Genomic DNA, 27,945 nt, shown 5'->3' with positions numbered 1-27,945 from the left:
AAACCACCTCCCAGACTGACCAGGGTGCCTAGTGACTGCAATGTGTATGTGACCTTCTGCTGAACCTGCTCCCGTTTCTGTACCCTGGTAAAGGTGACTGTCCTCTCCAATTACCAACCCCCTTCCCCCCCTTCAAACACACTCTCCTCTAAAAGAACATGACGGAAACTGTAATTAACAGAAACGTATTTTTTATTAGCAACTACACAGTTAGGGGATGAAACTGGGATGGGGGCTTGGGTGAGGCGGGAAGGAAAGGACTTCAAATTTTTGGGAATGAGAGCCTTCTGTTACTTGAGCAGTCTGTAGGGGTGGAGTGACTGTTTTCACGGCCCCTGCCGCCCCTCCTTCTTGGGACTTTGGGTGAGGGGGTATGGGACTTTGTGGCGGGGGAGGGCGGTTAGAGATAGACTGCAGCAGGGCTCTGTCCTCCTGCCTCCAGTCCTGCAGAACATCCACAAGGCGCCGGAGCGTGTCCATTTGCTCCCTCATTAGTCCAAGCAGCGTTTGAGTCGCCTGCTGGTCTTCCTGCCGCCACCTCTCCTCCCGTTCGCTGTGTGCTTGCTGGTATTGCGACATGTTCTCCCTCCACTGGGTCTGCTGGGCCGCCTCGGCTCGGGAGCAGCCCATAAGTTCTGAGAACATGTCGTTCCGTGTCCTTTTCTTTCTCCGCCTAATCTGCGCCAGCCTCTGGGAGGAGGATGCCGGGGTAGGTTGGGAGACATTCGCAGCTGTGGGATGGGAAAAAGGGAGTGAATTCCTCACAAAGATACATTTTTGTGAACAATGAACATAGTCTTTCTCTGTGAAGAAGACCATGCACAGCACCTATCACATGCGCACTCAGGACAAGGTCGAATTTTCGGCCTTCGCATTCAGTGCCTGGGGTCTTGCAGTGGAGATCCGACAAACAGGGCAGGACAGCGGAATTCGGGTAGCAGGCTGACATGGTAAGCCGTAGACTTTTGGCTGCTTAAAACTTAATTTATAGCAGTGCCCTCCTTTCACATTCAAAGCAATGCTCCTAGCCTTGGCCAGTTCCTGCTGCCAGCAATCCGGCAAGCATGAACTCTGCCCCATCCCATCCCCTCGCGGCTGTCCCCGGGAAAGACCCCTGTATGCTGCCCCTCTCCCGCCTCCACTGTGTGGCTGTAAACCGCCGGTTACAGTTATGTAAAGGAACAGGCAAGCAGTCCCAATACTAACATTCCCCCAATTCAAAGCAGGTCACCATGAGCGACATCACTCTGATGAGGTTTTCTGACACAGAGAAAGACCGCATGCTGCGTGAAAGCCAGCAAAAACCAGGGCCGTATGCCGCCATGCTCTGCGAGGCAATGATCCCAGAGTACTTGATGATAGCCTGGCAAGGAAAAGTTTCCTACCACGGAGGACGCAATAAGGCCGCTCTCCCCAGGAACCTCATGCAAAGGCTTCCCAATTACCTCCAGGAGAGCTTCATGGAGATGTCCCATGAGGATTTCAGCTCTATCCCCGGACATACAGACCTTATTTTCCAGTAGTTGCACTGCCAAGGACTAAAACATTAAGCGCCTAGGGCAAACTAATCATGAAAAACCCATTGTTAATATTACTGTTCTGTTCAAAATAAATGTTTACATGTTTAAAATACTTACCGACTGATCTTTCCCCTGATTCAGGGTCCGGGTTAATGCCTGGGGACGGTTGGTAGGGGATCTCTGTGAGGGTGATGAAGAGATCCTGGCTGTCGGGGAAATCAGTGTTGTAAGCGCTGTCGACTGCCTCGTCCGCCTCATCTCCTTCCTCATCTTCCCCGTCCGCTAACATCTCCGAGGAAGCAGCCGTCGACAATATCCCATCCTCAGAGTCCACGGTCAGTGGTGGGTAGTGGTGGCGGCCGCACCTAGAATGGAATGCAGTGCCTCGTAGAAACGGCATGTCTGGGGTTGGGATCCGGAGCGTCTGTTTGACTCTTTGGTCTTCTGGTACCCTTGTGTCAGCTCCTTGATTTTCACGCGGCACTGCGTTGCATCCCGGCTGTATCCTCTCTCCGTCATGGCTTTGGAGATCTTCTCGTAGATCTTTGCATTCCGTCTTTTCGATCGCAGCTCCGAAAGCACGGACTCATCGCCCCACACAGTGATCAGATCCAAGACTTCCCAATCAGTCCATGCTGGGGCCCTCTTTCTATTCAGCGATTGCATAGTCACCTCTGCTGGAGAGCACTGCATCGTTGCCAGTGCTACTGAGCTCGCCACGATGTCCAAACAGGAAATGAGATTCAAACTGGCCAGACAGGAAAAGGAATTCAAATTTTCCCGGGGCTTTTCCTGTGTGGCTGGTCAGAGCATCCGAGCTCGGACTGCTGCCCAGAGTGTCAACAGAGTGGTGCACTGTGGGATAGCTCCCGGAGCTATTAGCGTCGAATTCCATCCACACCTACCCTTAGTCGACATGGCTATGTCGAATTTAGCGCTACTCCCCTCGTCGGGGAGGAGTACAGAAATCGAATTAAAGAGACCTCTATGTCGAACTAAATAGCTTCGTTGTGTGGATGGGTGCAGGGTTAATTCGATTTAACGCTGCTAAATTCGACATAACCGCCTAGTGTAGATAAGGCCCAAGAGGTGAAATGTACGGACAAGTGGGGAAGGACGGCTAAGTATTGCATACGCATATGTCCACTGCAGTGTCGAGAGATTCAGCCCTCTTCCAGGTCTACCACCTAAAAGCCGGGTTTCCCCAGGGAATCCTGATACAGGTCCAGCCACCAACCCTCACTTTAAAGCCATAAAAAGGGCTGTTTCAAAAGGGGTCTGTGTGAAAGGAGAAGTGAGGCAGCTGGAAGAAAGCGTGGCTGCCTCCCTTGGGGTGGGTGGCTGTCACACGCTCTGAGGCACTGAGAAACTTTCTGATGGGTTCTCATTAGACAGAAGCAGGCAGTACATTCTGCAAAGCCTCCGATAGCACTGAGCAGCCAGGCGAGGAGAAAGTCCCCCGGCCACAGCTGTGTCTGTCTCTCCATTCACAGGCCTCTGTTCCGTTTGCTAGTGCTCTCGCACTCCCTCCCCTCCCCAGTCACACACACTAAGAGAACAGCTCATCCTATTATGATTTATTTTAATCCTCTAGCAGTTTCTGGCTCCATCTCCCACAGAATAGCCTGTACTGAGCTCTTCAATATGCCGATAATCCCTGTCCCCTAACCTTCCCTGCCCGCACAGGTGTGTGCGGCCCATTTCATTAGGGTGTGCACCCAGGGAGCCCCGCCCTAGCCCCTGCCCTAGCCCCGCCCCCATCCACTCCCTCCTACTTCCCGCCCCCTGACTTCCCCCCTCAGAACCCCCAACCCCCTCTGCTCCTTGTCCCCTGACTACCCCTTCCTGGGACCCCTGCCCCTAACTTCCCCCCAGGACTCCATCCCCTACCTAAGCCTCCCTGCTCCTTGTCCCCTGACTGCCCCCCTAGGACCCTACCCCCTGACTGCCCCGACCCTTATCCACACCCCCACCCCCAGACAGACCCCCGGGACTCCCACGCCTATCCAACTGCTCCCCACCCCGACAGGACCCCCAGAACTCCCGACCCATACAACCCCCCCACTCCCTGCCTCCCCCAACCCCTCTCCACATCCCTGCCTCCTGACAACCCCCCCCAGAACTCCTGACTCATCCAACCCCACCCCCAGCTCCTTGTCCCCTGACCACTCCTTCCAGAGACCCCCCCACCCCTAACCACCCCCCGGGATCCCACCCCCTATCCAACCCACTCTGCTCCCTGTCCCCTGACTACCCCCACCCCTTATCCAACCCCCCTGGCCCCGGACCCCTTACCATGAGAATTGGGCTCCTAGCCTCCCCGCGGAGCCAAACACTGCCCCTCGGGAGCATGCAGCCCCGGCCCCCAAGAGCGCTGCGTGCATGGCAGCATGGCTCCAGGCGAGGGGGGATGGTGGGGGAGGGGACGGCGGCTTGCTGTGTTCGGCCGGACACTCCGGCCCGGGAGCGTGGACCTCGCGGCTTGGCGCACCGGGGAGTGGAGCCATTTGCCCACCCCTGCGTTAGGGTGTCCTGGGCACACCCGGCACACCCCATGCGCACACCTATGCCTGCCCGTCTACATGAATGTTAGATATTGCACATTGCAGTGACTCCCCTCCTCAGCCCTGGAGGAAATTATTAATTTGATGCACCTATGGCTAGAGTTCCAGGATTCTGAGTTCCCTGAGCCCCATTGACCAAATTACCCCCGGTGTAACTCCACTGAAACAATGGATGACTTCTGCCTTATGTTTCAAAATTACTAAGATCAGATTCTTCCACATCTCCCTGTACACACTCCCAACAAACTCCTAAAAGGGAATGGTCTTCTCCTGGTCCCCCTAATTCATCTCTCGATGGGCCAGGCCAGGCAGCACAGCTGAAAGTGGGGCTGAAAGTTTGAGGCCTTGGCTATCCTCTTCAGTAAATATACAGACAGATTAATCAGTGGTGAACACTATGATATGGCTGGAAAATCAGGGTCATACCACTGATGAAAGAGTCCATAATGCATTCAGTCTGGCTGCGGTACCAGGGGGTCTGGTTCGCTTTTCCTTAATTAGTCTCTACTGCACAGTACGATACAGTTACAGTGTTACGTTCTGGCCAGTCCTCCCACTGTGGGCCACTGCTTAAGTAGCTGCTTCTGTGGGGTGCAATGTGGCTATAGTTTTAGGGGCTGAACACTCCTCTTCACCCCTCTGCTGGAGTATGCAGTGCCCCATGGCTTCCCATGCCTGACGTCAACTCCTGCACCTTGCTTTTGGATCAGCCTTTCTGCACAGGACAGCCACTCCTTTGAAGGGGGATCAGGGGGATAATTCTGGGGCTATAGGACATGCATGGATTTCATGTTCCCTAGCAGCTGTATTGAGAGAGAATGGCGAAGGCAGCCCACTCTCTACAAAGCTGGATTTCTGATGCAAAAATGGGGAGGACTATGTGGAGATCTCTCACGAGAAATATGGGTCAAGCATAGCACCTCACAGCGCCCTATGCAATACCATAATGGAACAAAGCCTTTCCGACTCAGTAGCCACAGACCAGACAGGGCTGGAAATACAAGCAACAGCCCTGATAGTTGGATGCCTTTGCCACCACTAACAGCATGCCCGGTGAGAGACAGGTAGATTCTGCATCACTCTCTCTACAGAGACCTTAAAACAAGCTTGATAACAAGAATTCTACAACTCACAGTCCCTGTGACATGTCAGCAACAAAGCCTAGCATGGAATTCTAGCATATAGCAAATAGCCACACGACATCCAGCTAGGGGCAAAGAAACAGATACTCAGTGGGAGTGATGAGATTGCCAAAAGAGTCCTGGGGGTAGACAGGTGGCACCATCTGACCAACAAGCTCTCCGCTGCCCACCAGCAAGTGCTCCATGGACTTTGGGAACTTGTGGTACCGTTACTGAGTTACTGAAGTGTTTTAAAGGATGACCATGTAACAGCCTGGCTAAGTGGCCACTCCACAAGGATAGAGCAGTTTCAGATATTCAAAGGCTGTTAACATCTAGGAGAGAGGGGAATCACTTGGGGTGAAATTAAAAGGCAAAATTTAAACTGACTATCAGGACGACAGTGAGCTCTCAGAAGCTGTAGAATAGGCTCTCAAGGGAAGGGTGGAAGGCCCATCACTCAGGATATTTAAACTAGACTGGACAGATCAGCTAATCTACTGTAGGGAGGAACACTTCCATGCTGTGAGATGCTGCAGCCTTGCATCAGCTGGGAATCCTTTTCTCCATGGCATAGTGCTTCCTAGAGCCACACCCCCATGGGTGGAGGAGAGAGATAAATACTTACCCATCAGCAGCTGTTTATCTCACCCCTGGCCCTCTATGTGCAGTGAAGTGATAAACAGCACATCCCTCGAGATGGAGCAGAGGTCAGGACCCTGGACCTGCAGTCACATTACAGAGTGCAGAATGGCTGACCCCATTGTGTTTGTGCAGGTGTGCATGCACTGGGGAGTGCTAAGACATCTAGGCCTTTGGTATAACCCACCCCCCTCCAGATTATTCCTGGGGCACTGTGTAAAAACGACCTGTATTAATGCTATTCAGAGCAGCACTATGGGCTCTGCCCCCTACCACAGGGGTCGCAGAGTGTGGAAGCAGCCCATGCTACTGGTGATGGGTGGAGGACGAAGAGACACACTGTGGGTGTGTGACTAGGGTTTCCCACACATCTCCAGCCTCCACCTCCTAATCAGACCCTGTCCATAAAGCATTCCCTCTGGATCTGAAGAGTGGCACACAGGCCTGACAGCCACACTGTTGAATCCATTGCATCCCATAATGCTCTATAGAAATATACTTATGAGTGTAAATATGACATAACTGGAATATGTTTTATGCTAGATATGCCATGTAATGTATCTTTGCAAAGGTTATGTTCTACTGAATGTGATCATCCTATTTGTATAAATGTATCATTCTTGTATCTGAAACTAGAAATATGAAATATAACTCTGAGCTCCTATTGTAATTATGCGAAGTGTGGGCCATTAATGGTGGCTTGGAATCTTGATGGCTCCCATTAACCAGGACAATTGGTTGTAAATGGCTCTGTTTACTTGTAAAAGTCTTCCTGTGTACCTGTGTGCTGGCAAGTGGGCAATGAAGTCTTACAGTGACATGTGATCATGTCACCTGAACTGGAATCCATCTTTAACCTGGTGCTTTTCCATTTAGAAGGAGGGATGGGAACCCAGAGAGGGACAAAGGATTCCCGCCTTGTGCAAAAGATATATAAGTGGGTGGAACAGAACAAAAGGGGCGGCAGCCATGTGAGAAATCCCCTAGCTACCACCTGAGTTGGAACAAGGGGAAAGGATTGAGCCCAGACTAGAAGGAAGCTAGTCTGTCAAAGAAGCTTATGGGAACATCTCTGAGGCTGGGATTTACCTGCATTATTTCCTACTGTATTAGGCTTAGACTTGTGTGTTTTATTTTATTTTGTTTGGTAATTTACTTTGTTCTGTCTGTTATTACTTGGAACCACTTAAAATCCTACTTTTTGTATTTATTAAAATCACTTTTTACTTCTGAATTAACCCAGAGTATGTATTAATACCTGGGGCGAGGGGAGGGAAAACAGCTGTGCATCTCTCTCTATCAGTGTTATAGAGGGCGGACAATTTATGGGTTTACCCTATATAAGCTTTATACAGAGTAAAATGGATTTATTTGGGGTTTGGACCCCATTGGGAGCCGAGTATCTGAGTGCTGGAGACCGGAGAACTTCTTAAGCGGTTTTCAGTTAAGCCTGCAGCTTGTGGGGAACGTGGTTCAGACTCGGATCTCTGTTTGCAGCAGGCAAGCGTGTCTGGCTCAAACAAGGCAAGGTACTGAAGTCCCAAGCTGGCAGGGAAAACGGGCTCAGAGGTAGTCCCAGCACATCAGGTGGCAGTCCCAAAGGGACTGTGATCCAACCCGTCACACCCATCTGGGTGTGAGATGAGTGGGTTCCCCTGTGTGCCCTTCTGAAGAGGAAGGAAATATGCTGAGGCCTGTGTGAACAGGGACTGGTAAAAATTCACAGACATGAGTGCAAACCCTGAAATGACAACTGGCCCTTTTCCTGGGGCACCCCACCCCCCCTGTAATATGGGGCTGGACTTTTCTCCAATGGTGCAGGCCAACCCCATAACGCTGACCGTCCCTTTCCCTAGTGATGAGTGCCCCAGCAGAAACTGGCCAATCTTTCCCCCCAGTTTGCAGTACAGTAAGTATAAACTATGCGCAGACAATAGTGTTACGCATTTCATGAGGCTGCACCAGGACTTCAAACCGCTATTACACCTTCAACCATCAGTTGTATTTCAGATCACAATAATCACTCTGCTGAGAAATAAGTAATGTGCAGGTCTTGGCATTACTTTTAAATGCTGGAATGGTGCAGCGTTAAGGTGGTTTCAAGATAAACTGGATGGTTGTTAAACACACACACACACACACACACACACACACACACCTTTCCTCTTGCTGATCAAGCTGCACCTGTTTCAAAACCAGTAAGGGTGAGATTGGCCTACTGTACTAACTGAAAAGCAGTCTGACAAAAGAAACTAATAGCCATTGCTAAACCAGTTCTGCTTCCAACTCTAGAATATGGATTATTGCTTTACTGAGGAATCTAGTCTACAGAATTTCTTCTATTCAGAAGCCCATTTCAGCAGTGTTTGTTGATTTGCTCAAGTGCCAGCATTTAGGTAGATTTGCTGAATGAAGTCAGACCTTTGCGCCATCTCTTTTGGCATCCTGCCTCTGGCCACAGTCCAACCTCATGGCTGAGAAGAAAATGACCATTCATCTACAAACCACACGCCTGACCTCTGACCCCCAGAAGCATACAATTTGATTGCCCTTATCTTTAGAAATGAGCCTAAGCCGAACCCCCTCAAATTTCAGAGAAGTTCTCATTTCAAGACAAATTGTGTGGCTGTTTCATAGCTCTATAGCCAACTAGATTAAGCAACCCTCAACCTTTGGGGAAGTTTGGACTGGATCCAAACTTTGGACTTCAGACTCTATATGACTTGTTTCACATACTGAACACACAATACCTTCACAGCGTAGCTTGCAGGAAAGGCCAAGAAAGTGTTTTTTGCACAACCCCTCATTTCCAATCACTACCGTCCTCAAAAATGTTCCTTTGAGACTAAAACTTTCAAGTCAGGGTCTTGACCTAAAGGGAACAATTTATTTGGTGAATGTTTGAGCTAAGGCTTCTTAGCCATTATCCAGATGTAGCAATGGAAATACAATACATACTTGCTCCATTGCTAGAACGGTTAATGACTTTTTTGTTAGCTAATTTATTGCACAGTGGAAGAATAACTGAGTATTCAGGAGGGGAAGGAAGGAGGGTTTAGGATATTTCAAAGTTCAAATGATGTTTATGCATATGTAGCAGAGAAGCTTTCATTGCAGTTTTAGTTACACCTTAACAGGATCCTGAACGAGCTGAGAAGCTGGACTCGCAATACTGCACTAACACGTATTGTTCCAGAATAAAAAGTTGTCTACTGGACATGCAGTAAGTACTTGTTCCTGGGAACCAGGGCCAGCAGGACGTCTTTTTGAGACACTGGGGTCAGGGATTGATGGCAGAAAAAGAGGAGATATTGCTGCCTAGGAATTGGTCTACAAGTAAAGAAGAGTTCCTTCCTGGAGTGGGTGTCTTTGGTCTTCTCTCTAGAACCACCCTGTGTGCCCCATGTCACAGACACACCACTGCTTGTCTCTGGTCTTTTCTTCCCTCCAGAGGGACAAAAAGACCAGAGACAACACCCTACACAGGAACCTCAACCCATGGGAAAAAAGAAGCGGTGATGTCAATGATTAAACATGGGATGTGACCGGGCCTAGCACCAGGCATGTCCTGTGACAATTAGCTGTTAGGAACTTGTAGCTCCTTCCTCTCCTCTTTAGGCAGGAAAAACTCCTTTTCCCCAACTGAACTAAGCATCTAGGTCCCCTGCATTACATGTACTGAAACATTTAATGTGTAAAGGCCACACCTACCCCCATTAAAGTAAAATGAAACCTCTGACGCAACTGGTATCACCCCCGTGCCACATTAGATGTGCTGGGTCATCTAATGAATGAAACTTGGACCCTGATCCCATGGGGAAATAAAGGGCCTGACATCAGTGTAACTAACAGCACTTGGCACCTTGCAAGATCAGGCCTTGAGGCCATAGGCCAGGGAAGGGGGCCAGTGTGAAGGATCTAGGTGTGTACATGGAAAACACTAAGGAGAGGGTCCTCCTGAAGAAGCAGAATCTCTCTCCCTCCAACATGGAAAAAATTATGTTCTGTTAATACAGCACTCAAGTTGAGGAATTGCACATACAAAAGTCAGGGAATGCAGAAGTTAGTGTTCCTACAGCAATGTTAACTAGGCCATGCTGCGCAGCCTTCACTGTTCCTCTTTGTCTGGCTACATGCAACCCACAGCATATTATTTAGGAGGCGGTTAAATGCAACTTCTTTCTTATGCCTCTCCCTACGCTTGAAATAGTTTGCCGAACTGCTCCCTCCTTAAAGCCCATTTTGACTAATCTTATCTTTCCTACTTCATTCTCCTCACCAATCTCTTCTCACCCTCCTCTATCACATAGTAATTATATTTATTACAGTAGCACTTAGCAGACTCAACTGTGATCGTGGCCCCATTGTGCAGCTAGACAGAGAAAGTCCCGGCCCCACAGAACTCACAATCTAGGTAGATAGGACAGGAAAAGGATGAGAGAAAGGAAGCATTATCTCAATTTTACAGATGGGGGAAGTGAAGCATGGAGATTAAGTCACCAAAGAAATCTGTGGTAGCACCAAGAATTGAACCCTGATCTCTAGAGTCCCCGTACACAGCTCTAGCCACGAGACCATGCTGCTTCTCCCTAGATAAACTACTGTCCTGAATCTTTTCTTTGTCGTCTTTCAGACAATCTGTACTCTTCTTTCCCTGCTCTTTGAGGGGAGGAATGACGCTTACACTAGGTTCTGAAATATGCACCATCCATTTATCGTGCTATATAAATGATTAGTAATAATACAGAGCCAGCCGTGCCAGGTAGCCACGTTAACTTCCTGGTGCTTGATCTCTCATTCTTAATGTTACATTAATATATGTTTTTGTGCATTGACCATTATTGGCCCACAATCACCCAAGCTCTCAGACATCCAACCACAGCATGTAGTTCTCCAGCCTCAGGAGGCTGTGAATTTTGTAGGCGGAGTGTGTGCTGCGTGAAGTAATTTTTTCCCCCCAGAATGTATAAGTGCTATCCTGTTCTTGTTTTATAGGACATGGAAAGGAAGCAGGGTCTGAGCAATTTACATTCTACTCTTAAGCACTCCAATCAGGCCATTTGAGGAGTGGATTCGTTTTGCTAGGTATGTCTTGTTACACAAGATTTACAATAGCACCTATGTGCTTTTAGCATTAGCCACTGAGCCTGAAACAGAGGCCTTGTATGCAGCATTCTTTAAAATATCATTATAGTCTGAAATTCACTGGACACTTTAGAGAACTTGGACCTTTTGTTTTACTGGAACCCACTTAGCTCCTTAAGCATCACATTTTGCTTGGCCTTGCTTGATGGTCAAATGTCATCTTAAAGATGTATTCCAGTCTGATCACAGAATCATAGAGCCATAAGGTTAGAAGGGACCGCAAGGGTCATCTAGTCTAACCCCTGCCAAGATGTAGGATTTGTTGGGTCTAAACCATCCCAGACAGTTGGGTATCCAGCCTCCTTTTGAAAACCTCCAATGAAAGAGCTTCCACAACCTCCCGAGGCGTCTGTTCCCTTGTCCTACTGTTCTTACAGCTAGGAAGTTTTTCTTGAGATTTAATCTAAATCTGCTATGCTGTAGTTTAAACCCATTGCCTCTTGTCCTGCCCTCTGTGATCAGTTGTGTCCCTGGGTATATTTAATCATCTCTACTTTACACAGTGTTTAATATATACAGTTTATATGTCCCAGGCTGTGACCTGGAATGAGACTGTCTTCATCTTTTTCTGGTTAAATAAAATCTGGACAAAGCCTTCTATTACTCAAAATCTTTAAGTGTCAGTGAGCACAGGTCCCTGGATAAGAGGCAGTTCAAAACTGCATGGCTTTATAACACAGCCCTTTCCTATCAGGCCCATTACACACGGGGGCATCACCAGGGGCTATAACATCACCATGTGGTGTAACATGTACTGCCAGGAAAAGGAACACTCACCACCGGGAAGTATCAGGTGTTGACATGCACCAGTGCAAAATGGGAGCCCCAAGGCATTAGGGGTGAACGCAGAGAACAGGTCTGCCGGGGAATGGAAAGCCCATGGCACTGTGTGTGTATTTTGGGGATCAGCACCCCCAAGGCCTTGAACTATGTATTCAAGGAAAGGATCCCCCCATGGGGTAACACAAAGACTAACTGAATAGCAAATTCTAGCTGCTTAAGAGAGATTCGCTAGTGGAGGAGGAAGGAACAAAGATGTGAAGGATCCGGTCTTGGGACACAAGGAGGACACAGACTTTCTAAAGGTTTGATTTGTTTTTTAAACTTAAAAAACCCCAAACCCACAAAATGTCAAAAGTGGCTTTCCCCAACTGTCAACACAGCATTTAAAAACCCATGGGCAATTCAACCCTCTCCACCGCTCCAACAGTGCCACGCGTGCTTCTTGGCAAGGAGGCCTGCCAGAGCCCTGTTAGTAAACCCACTGCCAGTACTACATGCTTGCCATACCAAGGGAGTAGGTGAGAAGAAACAGGAGGTAACTGGAAATGGGCTGGGTTGGGGCACTAGTAATAATACACATAGGCGGCAAGTTATATGGGCCGTGGTGCCCGTGCTCCACCAATATTCAGGAACGTGGGCCCGGCTCCATCAATGTTTGGGCTTATATTTTCAGAGCTGTCCCGTCCATAGGATGGACCAGGGCAACCGTCCTGGGCCCCGCGCTTCAGGGGAACGTGGGCTCCAGGGCAGCCTGGGGCGCTAGTGGGGGGCCTGGCGCCAGCAGCAGCAAGCAACCTGGCCCCAGTCCGCCCCGCCTCTTCCTGCCCCTGCTCCGCCCCATTCCACCCTTTCCCCCAAGCCCCCGCCCCACCTCTTTCCCGATTCCGCCCCCTCCCCTGAGTGATGCCGGGAGCCAGTGAAGCAGGGTATAGCGGAGCCAGGTTGCTTGCTGCTGCTGGCACGAGGCCCCCCGCTTGTCCCCCAGGTTGCCCTGGACCTCAGGACCCCTTGAAGCACGGAGGCCCCCCAAAGCACAGGGCCCAGGGCGGTTGCCCCGGTCTGTCCTGCGGACAGGATGACTCTGCTTGGACCAATTCTGGGGACCACCAAAAATTATACAAACCTGCCACCCATGATAATACATTGCAGTGCTATGCAATACCCAGGTCTTGGCTGCTGAGACTGGGAAGGGGGTAGAAGCAGAGTGCTCAGCTTTGGAGAGCAGGAAGTGGCCCATGTCCTCTCTAGACTATTATGGAGCAGAACTGATGGTTTCTGGAAGTAATCCTGACTAGCCCTCCTCAAGCAGAAGAATGCTAGTTGTAATATGGGTCCTCAGTGGGAGAAGAGGGGAGCAGGAGAAAAAGTGGGAGGGGTTATAAGAGCCGGGGTGGGGGGAGGGGAGAGATAATATAAAAGCAGCGGCAAGACTGAACAAGGAAGTGAATGAAAGGCCAGAGCTGGGGCCATAGTCCCTATTGCTTCTTCTCTGATTCCAGCTCACTACTTGGAAAGAGCTTTAGGCTCTGCTTTCTGCAGGATAGTCTTTTAAGGAGAATGCTAGAAGGCCACCATGCCCTGATCCAAGCAGCCCTTCAGCTCAGCAGAAAGCTTCTGTCGGTGTAAATAAACCTCTGATTTAAAAAGAATCAAAGCTGGAGATAATTGCAAAGCTTGCTACTGCTGTTTTTCTCAGGAATCTGCATCTACTTACCATTCCCTGCGCTCTTTCCTGTGGAATCAAAGTCTTGGCAGCCGGTCTCTCCCCCACCCCCTATCCCCTTTCTTTTGCATGCAAGTTTCTCCAGACGCACATACCCAGACAGTATACCGTGCACGGACAGATGGACACACACACACACACACCCCCCACAATGCTGAGGCTAACCATACATTGGTAATTTCCCTCTCCCTGCAGAGCCAGGAGCTGGCTAGGAAACAATTTATCTGTGGCCTACCTTCCGATTCCGTCAGGTCTGAAATGAAGGCAGCAGCTGGGCTTCAGTGGCAGGGATTGGGGCTGCCTCTGTGAATCAGCAAAGAAGTCCCTGTGACAAGGATGCATGCTGAGGCTCAGCGCTGCTGTGTGCATGCTCTCTGTCTCTCCTCCTCCACCACCCTGTGCTTCTGTGTTGCTATGCAATCATATCACCAGGAGTAACAGCATCTCTCCAACCTCAGGCAGAGATACCCTTGACTGGGCAATGCAGGAACACACCAAGGGCAGTTCTGTGAAGTGCCTGGAATTTTGGAGGTTCCTTGTCTAGAGAGATCACAGGAAGGAATAGAAGCGGGGAGATACAAAGGAAGAGAGACGCACACGAAGGGAGGAGGAGACAAAATACACACAGAGGTAGAGAGAGAGGGAGAGAGAAATACAGACACAGCCTGACCTCTGGAGACCTGACAGACTGCTGGATTCACACACACTCCATGCAGCCTGCTGATGTCTATCAACAGCGTTTCTGGGGTGGTGTGGCAGCTCTTGTTTTAGGATACCTATGTCCATGTGTGTGCTGGAAATTGCTAGACAAGTTCTCAGTTAAGAAATAAAGCAGCTTAAATAAAAACCCAGGTATTCTTTACTCTTACACAAATTTAATAATTTCAGTAAAAATGTGGTTATTTTTAAGTCAAAGGGGAAAAATCATTGCGTTTTAGGCCCATTTTCTGTTTCTCTTGCAAAAGAAAAATAACTAGATGGGTCCAACAATCCCAAACTTGGGGTATGAAATCCGAACCCAAATTTTGCCAAGTTTGGCAGTTTTTGGATTCAGCCCCTTAGAGACAGAGGGCTTGAGCACTAACTTGGCTTTGAAACCACATTCAGACCTGGGATTTGGAGCTGTGCCCATATGTAACAGATAAATAGTTATAGTTACACTTTGTACTTTTTTACCACCTTCCACTCAAGGTTCTCAAAGCACTATACTATTATTTAATAATTCTTATCTCCACTGCTAGGATGATCAGTGCTCCCCACAACACACCTTTCGAGATCCATGGGTCCTATGTATGCCTATCACAACATGTGGTGTACCTCATCCAGTGCATCAAATGCCCCACCAATAACTACATGGGCGAAACCAGACAATCACTATGCTCTCGAATGAACTCACAGAAAAATGATAAAAGACCTGTAGGCAAACACTTTTCACAAAGTGATCACTTCATAGCTGACCTGTTCTCATCCTCAAAGGAAGCCAACATGACACCTTCAAAAGAAAAGCCTGGGAACTTAAATTCATAACTCCGCCAAGACTCTAAAAATCATGATCTCAGCAGAAGTACTGATTTTATGACTCATTACAATGATCTGTGAAACCCTCTCACCCTCCTTTGTCCTATGACTGCAGAGATGTTAATTGTCCACTTCTTCTTAAATAGTATGCAACATCCTTTATGCTAAATAACCTATACTGTTTTGTATTTAGCTATGACACTCTGATTACCTTTCCCAGTCCTGAAAAAGAGCTTTGAATAGGTTGAAAGCTTATCTCGTTCACCAACAGAAATTAGTCCAGTAAGAGATGACCTCACCCACTTGTCTCTCTCATATCTGGGATCAACACAACTACAACAACACCTCAGCAAGGAATTTTTCCTGTCTGTTTGCCAGGGAACACTGTTTCATAAAGCAGCTATGCCCCTAGTCAACTCAACACCAGGTCCATGTGGTGTTCACACAGAGGTTTGCAGGAGTTAATGGGGGTCAAGATGGTGCCTCAACACCTTTAGGACCCCAGGTGCAGAACTAGTTGCCTTTTAGGCCTGATTTACACAACAAAATAGATTGGTTTAGCTACATAAATCAGAGGTATGAAAAATCCACACCTCTAGCAGCATTGTTAAGATGACCTAAGTCCCCAGGTGGACAGCATTAGGTTGATGGAAGAATTCTTCTGTCAACTTACCTACCACGTTTCAGGGAAGTAGATTGTGTCTACACTGTTGTGCCTCTGTAGCATTAAGTGTAGACAAGCCCTTAGTCCCACTGTGTGGAGGAAATGGGGACGTTAACGGGATATGAAGCCTTTCACCTTTAAATCGCCAGTTTAAATCTGGTCCAGGTTGAGGGTGGCAGAACTATTACAATATTCTGTGAAACAAATTTGATAGGTCTTAGCACAGTTCCCAGTGAACAAAGTGTGCACATCATAATTGCTACTAACTGGTACCCTTGTCAGTCTCAGCACCGGGACCCAAGGACTGAATAGGCCATGAAGATGAACCCTCTGAGATGAACCCTCCAGATCAGGAGTAGAAATGGGTAGAAAATGCTCTTCCCTGGCCCCTGACAATTTTCAAGATATCAAAAAAAAAAATTCCAGACCTGAATTGGGATGAAAAGTAGAAGTTTCAAAAATTTGTGAACTCAAAATCTGAAAGAAAAAAAAATTGCACTTTAGATCAACCAAAACAAAGTATTTTGATTATTCTGAAATGCTTCATTTTAATTTTGACCTTTTTCTTTAACTTTTTTTATTACATTTAACACTAACATTTCAAAATGAAAAAAGTTGTTTGGAGTCAAAAATCCAAAGCTTTTCAGTTCGAAGATGTCGAAACGGACACTGACAATTTTGAAATTTATTTCCCTTATAATTTTTCAAGTCAGGAGATTTGTCAAGACACCTCTGCTTCGTGAACAGTTTCGGTTTCAATGAACTGGCATTTGGGGGTTCACTGAAAAAATCCCCAACCAGCTCCCATCAGGAGTGAGGCTGTGCACACAACACCTGTGCTGTGGATAAATATAAGGCTCATGTAAACATTTGGAAAAAGAAAATATATCTTAAAATAAATAGCATCTCAACTGTGGTGTCCAAGCACAACTGAGCAAATTAAGCATGTAGCATCAGGTCAAACTGTGCTTGTCCTGGCTTGTAAAGCAGTTTTTCATGCTAAATGTATCAAATGAGCAGACAGACTTTCCTCTATTAGGTACTGTTCAATAGCTTCTGTTAATTTCATGACAGCAGCAGGACTGTTATGCAACAAAACTTAGTGTACTGGAAAATCACAATCAGACCAGGGCCATTATGCTGCACTCAACCTTCCTTTCCTGTCTTAATGTTCCCTATTGATTCATCTGTGGAACCAACAGATTGTTCAGAGGCACAAAACAAGAAAGAAAGAAAGAAAGAAAGAACAGGATCTAGAAGGGTCATCCAGGTGTCTGGCAGACCGCAATTCCATAGCGAAACATGACAACTGTGGGAAACACAGTGATGCATCTGCTCCTTAGACACTCATGGATGGAGTCATGACATCACGGACAAACATGTGGAGTACACGCCAATCCATACACTCCTAGTCACACACGCACAGATAGGCAACGGCATGGAGAAAATCATTTAAATAGCATCCATCAAACTTTCAAAAGCAGGGCACTTTGCAATACAACTGTCTTAGATTATCATAATTTAAGAAGAATTAAAAGCAGCAAACTCCTGTTGCTTCAATGTAGTTTGAGATTCAGATACAAACTGAGAATCTAAGATGGAAAGTAGGCTCCACAGCTGGGGAGCACAATTACAGACTGCTGAGCACCCAGTGACTTAACGTTGTAACTGGGACAAGCCAGCCTAACAATTCAGACTTCAGCCCCCAATAAGTGAGACAAGCTCAGAAGATCTATCACAAAGGCAGACTTTTAGTGCCTTTTACATATGCAATAAAACTTTGAAGTTAATACAAAGTTTTATTGGACACTAGCGCAAGATTTTTAAAAGAAGACGGATATGTTGAGACAACTATGAGTCTTGTAACGATGTGAGTTACTGTATTCTGTATGAGCTGCATTCTAGAGATTACAAGATTTTCCAATTAAGTTAACAAAGAACTCCAAGAATCCAACCTCAGAAAGACAGTTTATTGCCTATTCCAAACCTTTACTGATCAGCAAGGGTCTCTCAGTCTTTTCTTAATCTGTAAATGGTAAAGAGATATTTTGGCAGCAGAACTGAGATAAAAATCCATCAACAAATGTGATGGCTATAATACCACCAAGTATTCATCACAGGCATGCAGGAAGACCCAATATAGATACAGACCCTCCACATTGATACATATCAACTGCAGGAACATTAATGTTCCAGAAGAAAACTAACATGCAAACATACAGCAGATAAAACAAACCAAGAAAAATTCATCAGACATGTCCATGACAGTCAAAGCAGGATCTGATTCTGATCTGCATTAATTTAACTGAAATTAGTCCCAATGTACACCAGCGAAATCAGAATAAGGACCACAGTAAACAATGCCCCCCTCTGAATTTGCAAAATACAAGGCACAACCCAAATACAAATGAACATGAAGAATCGGTGTTTGTAGTCTCTAAGGTGCCACAAGTACTCCTGTTCTTCTTTTTGGTGTTTGTAGAGAATCACACTAGGGGAAGAAGTCAGCACAAGGCTTTTTAAGTTTCAACTGGGCATCAGTCTAATGCCTCATCTTTTTGCAAGCATTATTCCTTTACTCTTTACTTTCAGGAGTTTTGTCCAAATGAACCCAGTGCCTGAATAACCATAACACTGAAGCTGATATACTAACATCCTACCTTGAACAGCACCAACAATTAGAACATCAGCATTCCCATTTTCAGCTCAGACTTCAATCCTACTGATTTATTCAGCTTGACTCCAAAATGTATTTTGTGTCTCATATCTCCATTGTTAGGTTACCTCCTCCAAAACAACTCTGGTATCAGACACATTCACATGGTTACTTGCGGAAACTCACTCACTCCTTCACCTCCTTTCATACTGTGGTTGCCTCCTTTATGGTCCCTTGAAGTCGGGCCTCTCCCTCTCCTTGCTGCTACATGGATGAGGGAATGCATCATGGTCACCTTCTGGAATCTTCACCAGCTTCCTTCCACTTCAGAATTCAGTAGGCAATCTCCCACCTAGGCTTCTGTCTTCCATGGACTGACCCCCCAAACACAGCCTTTCCAACCCATTCCCTATGCTCCTTAGGTAACAGCCTTCCTGGGTGTGCTTTGTCCCATGCTGCCTCAGTTATCTGAAAAAGCAGGGCCGCCCAGAAGATTGAGGGGGTCTGGGGTCTTCGGCAGCGGGGGGCCCCCCGCCGCCAAATTGCCACCAAAGACCCGGTGCTTTGGCGGCAGTCCCGGAGCGGAAGGACCCCCCCGCCGTCGAATTGCTGCCGAAGACCCAGAGCGGAAGAAGCTCCAGGGGCCCAGACCCCAGAGAGTTTTCCAGGGCCCCCGGAGCGAGTGAAGGACCCCGCTCCAGGGGCCCCGAAAAACTCTTCTGGGGGCCCCTGCGGGGCCTGGGGCAAATTGCCCCACTTGCGCGCCCCCTCTGGGCGGCCCTGTGAAAAAATGCTGAGATGCTACAATAAGAGGTGCCATACAAAATGCTCAGAAAGATAGCTCTACGTCCTCTTCAAATCTCATCTCTTCTCTTGTCCTTTGCAGGAGACTTGGGTTCTATCCCCAGCTCTGCTACTGGCCTCCTGGGTGACCTTGGGAAAGTCACTTCCCATCCCCAATGCCTCAGTTTCCCTATCGGTAAAATGGGGATAATGATACTGATGTCCTTCGTAAAGCACTTTGAGATCTATTGATGAAATATGCTATACAAGAGCTTGGTATAGTTATTACTCCAAGTGCCACCAGTTTCCCTTCACTCAGTCATTGTGGACCCATTCTTGAAGTATGCTAAAGCAATGATTCTCAACCAGGGGTACGTGTACCCCTGGGGGTACACGGCGGTCGTCCATGGGGTACATCAACTCATCTAGATATTTGCCTAGTTGTACAACAGGCTACATAAAAAGCACTAGCAAAGTCAGTACAAACTAAAATTTCATATACACAATGACTTGTTTATACTGCTCTATATACTCGATACACTGAAATGTAAGTACAATATTTATATTCGAATTGATTTATTTTATTATATGGTAAAAATGGGAAAGTCAGCAATTTTTCAGTACTAGTGTGTTGTGACACTTGTATTTTTGTGTTTGATTTTGTAAGCAAGTTGTTTTTACGTGAGGTGAAACTTGAGGATATGCAAGACAAATCAGACTCCTGAAAGGGGTATAGCAGTCTGGAAAGGTTGAGAGTCACTGTGGTAAATCACAAGAACATACTCAGGCAGTACAGCCAAACATACATAAGAGGTTCCTAAGTTACATGGAAGACAACATGACCCAGAAAGTAGAGAATCCAGCCAGAAAAGCAATGGGAAGAACTGACTAAGAACATGAAAATAGTGGAGACGCTTGGTACAAGTGACCAGGAGCTACTTGAATTCAGGATTGTAAGGAAGGGTTCACCCCAGTAGCACAAGGTACTGGATTCCAGCCAAGAAGATTGAGGAATTAAGAAAGCTAGTGAGCAAATTGCAATAGGAAGAAGTATTACAATCCCCTGGAGGGGAAAAAGAGGTTTGGGAATCCTTCAGGATACCCTATACAAGCACCTCTGAAAAAGGAGAACTCAGGGAACATGAAGGATCCAAGGAACACAATTTGGGTCAACGGCAGAAGCAGTGCGGAGGGTTGCTCCCTATGGAACATATTCATGTGCCTGAAATTGGGTCTGAGTGATTTTTGATGCAGGATGCATGTGAAAATATTGTGTCAACACCATCCCTATCCAGCATTGAGGAATCTGTATACTATATTGATGCGGGAGGTGCTCCTCTCCAAGCATTTACCACAGCATGAGTAACTGGGCACAGAGTAGCTCAGCACACTGCAGAAGGATAGCTGAGAATGGTGTACTTCTCACACCTAAGGATCAGAACCTGCGTGATGTTCCAGTACAGTAGCAAAGAAGGCATGTTTGAGAGTAGGAGAGGAGAAAAAGTACCTTGTTCCAGGGCAAGGAATGAAAATAGAACTGGAGGTTCTGACTTTGGAACAAAGAGAATCTGAGACTTGTTGCCCATTAGATTGTTGTTACTTTGTTTAAATAATTGATATCAAGTAAATTCCTCTCCCTCCCTCCCCAGCACGAATAACCATAAGGAGAATACCCCAGCGCTGATTCTATCCTGACAACATTTTGCATTAAGTTGTTTGGGGAGAAAAAAAAACAGTGGGGTCCTTTCTAGTGGCATTCTGCTTGGGTGGAACAGATACAAACAGACAGATTACACATGCTCAGAAATCAAACTGGCTCCCTTTGTGATTGCCCCTGCGTAACAACTCAAAGGGTCCATGCTGAATAAGCGGAAATGAGAAAGATTACAGAGAGGAGGAAAAATCCTTTCAGGGCACAGAGCATACAAGACTGCGGGGTGGGGTGTGGGAGAGGGAGGAGGAAGGAGTGCAATAGGAAAAGGAGGAATAGAAAAGGGAAAAAATCAGGGAAGAGAGGAGACAATGGTAGCAGGGTGGAGGGAAAGGAGCACAGAGAGCTTTCATGACTCTTCTTTGTTCTTCAAATGCTGTCAATATGTTTATGCTGTGCCTTTCCATCTCCCGCCCTATTTGCTGGGTTTTGTACACAGGAGGAGAGCCATCACACAGGAGCTGCTGGAAATTCAGTTAGACACAGAACAGAGGTGCCCTAAGAGAAAGGAAACTGCTTAGTGATGCATGTACAATGTACCACGTTGCAGCCCCAGAAAGTCTTGAGGCTTTCTCCGGCCCCCTCTCTAGAGATAAGTCTCTTCGTGGTGAGATCATATCCAGGGCCTGCTAGAAGTCTAGCTGTTGAGGGGAAGCAGGTTGAACTGAGTGACAGCGCAACTTACACATGAAATATATATATATATATGGAAAATTCTAACTCTACACATATATAGCACCGTCTAGGCGAGGATCTCAAGGGTATTAGACCTTCAGGGTAAAATTGGCAAAAGGCACTTCAGTGACTTAGCAGCTTAAGATCCATTGACCGTCAGTGAGACTTAGGCTCTGTCCTGAGTCACTTCTGAAAATGGTACTTAGTCACCTTTGGAAATTTTACTTTGAGCCACTAAGGGTACATCTACACTGCCTTTGAAAATCTATGGCAGTGAATCTTAGAGCATGGGGCTACAGATTCAGGCTAGCGGGATTCGTGCTATGGTGCTAAAAACAGCAGCATAGATATTGTGGCTCAGGCTGGAGCTTGGTCTAAGCCCGGGGAAGGGGGTTGGCTTCAAAGCAGCTGTTTTTAGCTGCTATAGCAGGAGCCCAAGTCTGTAGAACCTGGGCTCCAAGACTCTCTGCCACGGGTTTTAAAATTCAGCATAGACAGCCCCATGACTCATGATACCCCTATGGGGCAGGAAAGTACCAACCCCACTTTACAGTTGGGGAAACTGAGGCACAGAGCAATTAAACAACTTGTCCAAGGTCACAGAAGAGGAAGTCTGTCACAGAGTCAGGAACCAGACCCTCAAGTCTCTCAAGGCCCAGTCCAGTACCTTGAGCAAAATCCTGTAATTGCTTATGCATGTGTTTAACTTTTGCACAGTGGTCACACTGAAGTGAATGGAATTACCCACATGTTTAACTGATTTCAGGATTGGGCTGTTAGTGTGTGACAAAACTGTCTATAGAGTTCCTGGATAATCCTTAGCTAGAACCACACCAGCATTACCTTTATGATATTCTAAAATAAAATCTGGTAGCACAAACCAGCACTAGCGACCAGTAACTATCTTGAGAACTTCATTGATTTTACTATGTAAGTGAACTGTTTCAGACAGCCAAATATTAAGAAGCCACAGTGTCTAGGGCATAGAGTAAAGCACAGGGAAGAACCTGGGTTCTAATCTTCAGTGAATCAGCTGCTGATTGCATGACCTAAGACAAACCACTTTCCTTCCCCATCAGCCTACCCAGCTGGAAACTACAGAGTAAAAATCAGTGCATTAAAAGAGAGCCAGGTGTTGCTGGCTCTGAGCCGAGCCTTTCTGGAGGGAAGAAATGCACCAGGACTCTGGTCTACCTTTCAGAATAACCATCATAAAGAGCAAACTTACTGCTGCTCTTTGTTCTTTACAGACCACATGCCTGCCATGGCTGACAAGCAGATAGAACCACCTTACTCCTCCTGCTCAGGCGCTACCTCACCACAGAAATAAGCAGCTTGCCTGGGTAGCAAAGGTTTCGTGTGGACAAAGTAGGACACTTGATCAGCTGGTCCAATCCCATAATTAATCATCTTCATTCTTCTCTTCTGTTCTGTGGGCAAAGATTAGCAATAAATCATTTTGTCACCGTGCCCAGGAGGTAACTGCCTACCACTGGGGTTTATAACAGAGCATTAACTCAGCCAAAGGCAGCAGGAGATGGTGGTTAAAGTAAGTGCTAGGGGTTAAACCCAATTGATAGGGGTACTGAAGTAAGCATTAATCGTTGTCCTTTGGTACCAGTTACATGCCATTAGAAAACTTCACGAGCATACACATTGGCAGTCGTTAGAGCTGCTATCCAACCCTCAGAGGATCAATTTTCTGAGTGGCTACAGCTGTACCACCTTCTAAATCCTTGGGTCCTGATTTATTCATAGCATTAGGAATGCAAAATGCAAGCACAGGGAAGTAGGCCAACAAGAGACTAGAAAGCAGGAACACAGAGGAACCAGTTTCTTCATTCCAGCAGAAAATGGGTTGAAGCTGTTAATCTTTCAGAATAGGCCAAGCAGATCGGAGAGGACAGCACTGCCTAAGGAATGAGACCCCATTGAATTAAGACAATGCACAAATAGAATCTTCTCCCCACAAAAGAAAATTTTAATTTTCAGACACACAGAGCTAAAATGGTTTCAGAAAACAGTTCAGCCTGATACCCTTAGGCGTCTGCATTTCCAGATGCATTATGTTCAGGTCAATATGCCGGGCATTGGAGGGCTTAGTGGCAATTGGCCTTCAAATTGTGAACCAGATTCTCAATTGGTATAAATCAGTATAGCTCCATTGAAGTCAGTAAAGCTATGGCAATAAATATCAGCTGAGGATCTGACCTTGTAACTTGAAATCCAGTCCAATACCTACATAACAGGGGGCATGGATCAGCCTTCATGTCGCACTCCCCGTCAGTACCCAGCCTGGGCAAGCTAACGATTCAACCAGTGGACCAAATTCGGTGATGAATCCTGGTCAAGTGCCACCTGAGGCATGTTGCACATCCACTAAGAAGACCTACATAGTGGTTTTCTTAAAGTGAAAGGCTTCACTGTTTGGAAGCTTCAAAACTTATTAACTAGAAAGCAGCAGAACGCAGTTTAGAGCTAAACAGCTGCTGATCTATCCTGCTTGTGACATAATGAACCTCTCATTAAACACAGGGAGGACCTCCTTCTATGAATGGAAAGCAATGGTAATGGCATCTGTATACTTCTTACATTCTGGAGCATGATGTTGGTTTGTATTCATGGGGGAGAGACCGGGGAGATAAAGCAGTCTTCACTGGATCAGATAGCAACGTACACTCTCCAAACTTAGGGTAATCTGCTGGGCTGGCACCAAATTGCACATGCACACCCCATTATCCTGAGCAGGGGAACTCAAGTAGCATGAGAAAAGTACAGTAACTCCTCACTTAACGTTGTAGTTATGTTCCTGAAAAATGTGACTTTAAGCGAAACAATGTTAAGCGAATCAAATTTCCCCATAAGGATTAATGTAAATAGGGGGGGTTAGGTTCCAGGGAAATTTTTTTCACCAGACAAAAACTATATATTATATAGATATACACACAGTATACGTTTTAAACAAACAATATAATACTGTTCACAGCTCTGATGATTGTGAAGCTTGGTTGAGGTGGTAAAGTTAGAGGGTGGAAGAGAGAGGGATATTTCCCAGGGAATGCCTTGCTGCTAAATGATGAACTAGCACTCGGCTGAGCCCTCAATGGTTAACACATTGTTGTTAATGTAGCCTCTCACACAAGGCAGTAGGAACAGGAGGGAGGGGAGACAGCATAGTAGACAGAGACAGACACACACCTTGTGTGTGTGTGTGTGAGAGAGAGATGCACACTGCCTCTTTAAGTAAGCTGACCCACTCTTAAGTGCATTGTCTTTTTAAGTGGATCAGGAAGTTGAGACAGCAGCTGCTTCCCCAAGCTCTCTCTGTCTCTCTCTGTCCATGTCCCCTCTCTGCTCTATATGTAGAAGGGGTAAGCGGGGTGCAGGAGCAGGGGGGAGGGGACGGGACACCCTGACAATAGCCCCCCCTCTCCCCCTCCTACACAGCAAGCAGAAGTTTCTGGAAGCAGCTCCAAGGCAGAGGGCAGGAGCAGCACATGGCAGTGGGGGGAGGGACAGCTGAACTGCCAGCAATTGATAACCTGCAATTGATAGCCTGCTGGGGGCTACAGCACAGGGAACTTAGGGGGCTGCCAGTCCACCCTGGTTCCAAGCCCCCACCAGCTAGCTGCAACAGGCTGCTCTTCCTGCAAGCAGTGGACAAAGCAGGCAGCTGCCAAACGACATTAGAAGGGAGCATTGCGCAACTTTAAATGAGCATGTTCCCAATTGATCAGCAACGTAACAACGAAACAATGTTAACCAGGACGACTTTAAGTGAGGAGTTTCTGTACATGCTTTGCTGGTAAATGAAAGCTGTGCAAAAGATGAGGTTCAAGAACAACCTAAATCTCAAATTTAGTTTCCCAAAGTATTTTGTAACCAAAAATCTACATTTTTAAAATTAAGCAGGTTGTATGCAATTCCCTCAAGAAGCAGCTGCTGAGTTGACCTGAACTTAAAATAGTCTAGGGGCACTGACCAGGAGCATGAACACAAAGCTGAAAATGAGGAAAAGCCTCCCACAATTCAGAGTCTTTGTAGAACAGCTCCAGAAGAACATGACACCTGTTTGGCACTTTGGCAATGGCAACATTAGCCAAGCACACCCCTTCCGAAGTGCTGTGTGGGGCATAGCTGGAGTGGAGTCAGAGGAATAACACAGCAAAATAATGGGACTGGTGAGCAAATCATAACCAGCAGAAGAAATGAATGAGGAAAAAAATGGTTACCCAACCTTTCATAACTGTTGTTCTTCAAGATGTGTTGCTCATGTCCATTCCATTGTAGGTGTCCGCATGCCCACATGCGCATCAGACATGTTTGCCTTAGTTGTATCCATAGGGCCAGCTTTGGCGCCCCCTTGAGTGCTGCATTCATGTGCTGAAATATCAGGCGCCGCTGGCCCTAAGCCCACTCGGTTGCTTCTTGCCGACAACTCTGACAGAGAGGTGGGAGGGCAGATAATGGAATGGACATGAGCAACACATCTCGAAGAACAACAGTTATGAAAAGGTGGGTAACGTTTTTTTCTTCTTCGAGTGCTTGCTCACGTCGATTCCATTGTAGGTGACTCACAAGCAGAATCCTCAGGGATGGGCTTGGACTTTACTGGAGCACTGCTCTGCCAAAGGCAGCATCATCTTGAGCTTGCTGGGTCAGTGCATAATGTGATGTGAACATGTGGACTGACGACCAGGTCACAGCCAAACAGATTTCCTGGATCGGCACCTGCACCAGGAAGGCTCATAATGCCGGCACACCCTAGTCAAGTGATCTGTTACAATCGCCGGCGGGGGCACCTTTGCCAGCTCATAGCAGTAGCGAATGCAGGCTGTGATCCAGAATGAGATTCTCTGAGCAAATACTGGTCAACCTTTCATCCTGTCTGACACGAACAACTGTGTTGATTTGCGGAATGGCTTTGTTCTATCTTTGTAGAATGCCAGTGCTCTCCTGATGTCAAAGGTGTGAAGTCTGCACTCCTCATCCATCGCATGAGGCTTTGGAGAGAAGACTGATAAGTATATGTCCTGGCCTGTATGAAACCGAGAGACAACCTTGGGCAGAAATGCCAGGTGCGGATGCAGCTGGACCTTGTCCTTGAGGAAGACTGTATAGGGCAGATCCGAAGTGAGCGCCCTAATCTCAGACACCCTGCGGGCCAAGGTTATAGTGACCAGGAAAGAGACCTTCCAGGACAGCAGCAGGAGGGAGCAGGTAGCCAAAGGCTCAAAGGGGGAACCCATGAGCCTGGGCAGCATGAGGTTCAACTCCCAAGGAGGGACAAGGTCCTGGATGTGCAGATAGAGGCACTCCAGACCCTTTAAAAACCTTGCCGTCATAGGATGGGCGAAGAGAAACCTGCCCTGGAACAGGGGATGCAATGCTGAGATGGCTGCCAGGTGGACCTTGACGGACGAGAGGGACATCCCGTGGAGCGTGAGATGCAGTAAGTAATCCAAGACATCTTGCAGCAAGGCCTGCGAGGCCTGAAGGCACCAATCCGAAGCCCAACACGCGAACTGTTTCCACTTTGCTAGGTAGGTCGCCCTGGTGGAGGGTTTTCTACTGCCCAGCAAAACCTGTTGAACAGAGGCCAAGTACGCCTGTTCTTCCACGCTCAGCCACGCAGGAGCCAAGCTCTCAGATGCAGCACCGCCAGGTTTGGATGTAATAGGTTCCCGTGGTTCTGTGACAGCAAGTCTGGCCAAAGAGGCGGGGAAAGAGAGGCAACTGCCGAAAGGTCCAACAGCATGCTGAACCAGTGCTGACGGGACCATGCAGGGCCACGAGGATAACTCTCTGTAGTGAGGCGGAGTGGCCTCCCTCCGACTGGGAGAGTGAGGGAGCATTACACGCCCCTTTGAGGGTGGAGCCTAGATCGCCCTGCCCCCCTCGCCGGAAGAACCAGGGCGTGGCCGGAAGTGTAAGAGGCCGGCCCTGCAGCACAGTTGGGGGAGAGCCTGCAATGGAGGAGGATGCTCAGCCTGTTCTCCAGAGGCCCCGACAGGAGTCAGCGCTGTTCCCGATCCCCAGACGTGGATGACAACTAGCCCGGAGTACCCACTGCAGTTTACCCCGAAGAGCCGGAAGAGGCCTTGAGGCTGCACGTATCAAACCCCGAGGAGGCAGGAAGTAGCCCGGGGCAGCCACGGAGAGCCCGATGTGGCTCAGTCGGCGTGTTGCGGCTGGATCCCCACCGATACAGGGGCAGCCAATAGGGTGACCAGACGTCCCAATTTTATCGGGACTGTCCCGATATTTCCTTGTTTGTCCCGCGTCCCGACCAATGTGTGGTCGGGACATGGGACAAACAAGGCAATGCTCCGGAAGTGCTCGCCCCCTCCCCCGCCCTGACTCCGCCCCCTCCTCCTCCCATTGGCTCCCTCCCCGAATCCCCGCCTCTTCCCCAGGCTCACCATTCCTCCTCCCTCCAG

General features: G+C 47.5%; 1 protein-coding gene across 2 annotated transcripts in view; it reads right to left on the bottom strand.

The window, feature by feature from the left end:
- DRP2 (dystrophin related protein 2) overlaps nt 1-14,090 on the bottom strand; it is a 49,143-nt gene extending 35,053 nt beyond the window's left edge. For both annotated transcript variants that reach the window (XM_034782339.1, XM_034782338.1), the window contains exon 1: nt 13,734-14,090. The gene's annotated coding sequence lies outside the window, so the exon portion shown is untranslated. The remainder of the gene's footprint in view (nt 1-13,733) is intronic.
- Nucleotides 14,091-27,945: the final 13,855 nt, after the last annotated feature.

The sequence above is a fragment of the Trachemys scripta genome, chromosome 9 (assembly GCF_013100865.1).
Source record: "Trachemys scripta elegans isolate TJP31775 chromosome 9, CAS_Tse_1.0, whole genome shotgun sequence".
In the NCBI taxonomy this organism is placed as follows: domain Eukaryota; kingdom Metazoa; phylum Chordata; order Testudines; family Emydidae; genus Trachemys; species Trachemys scripta.
The sequence above is the reverse complement of the archived record's forward strand: the minus strand, read 5'-3'. Positions and strand labels throughout refer to the sequence as shown.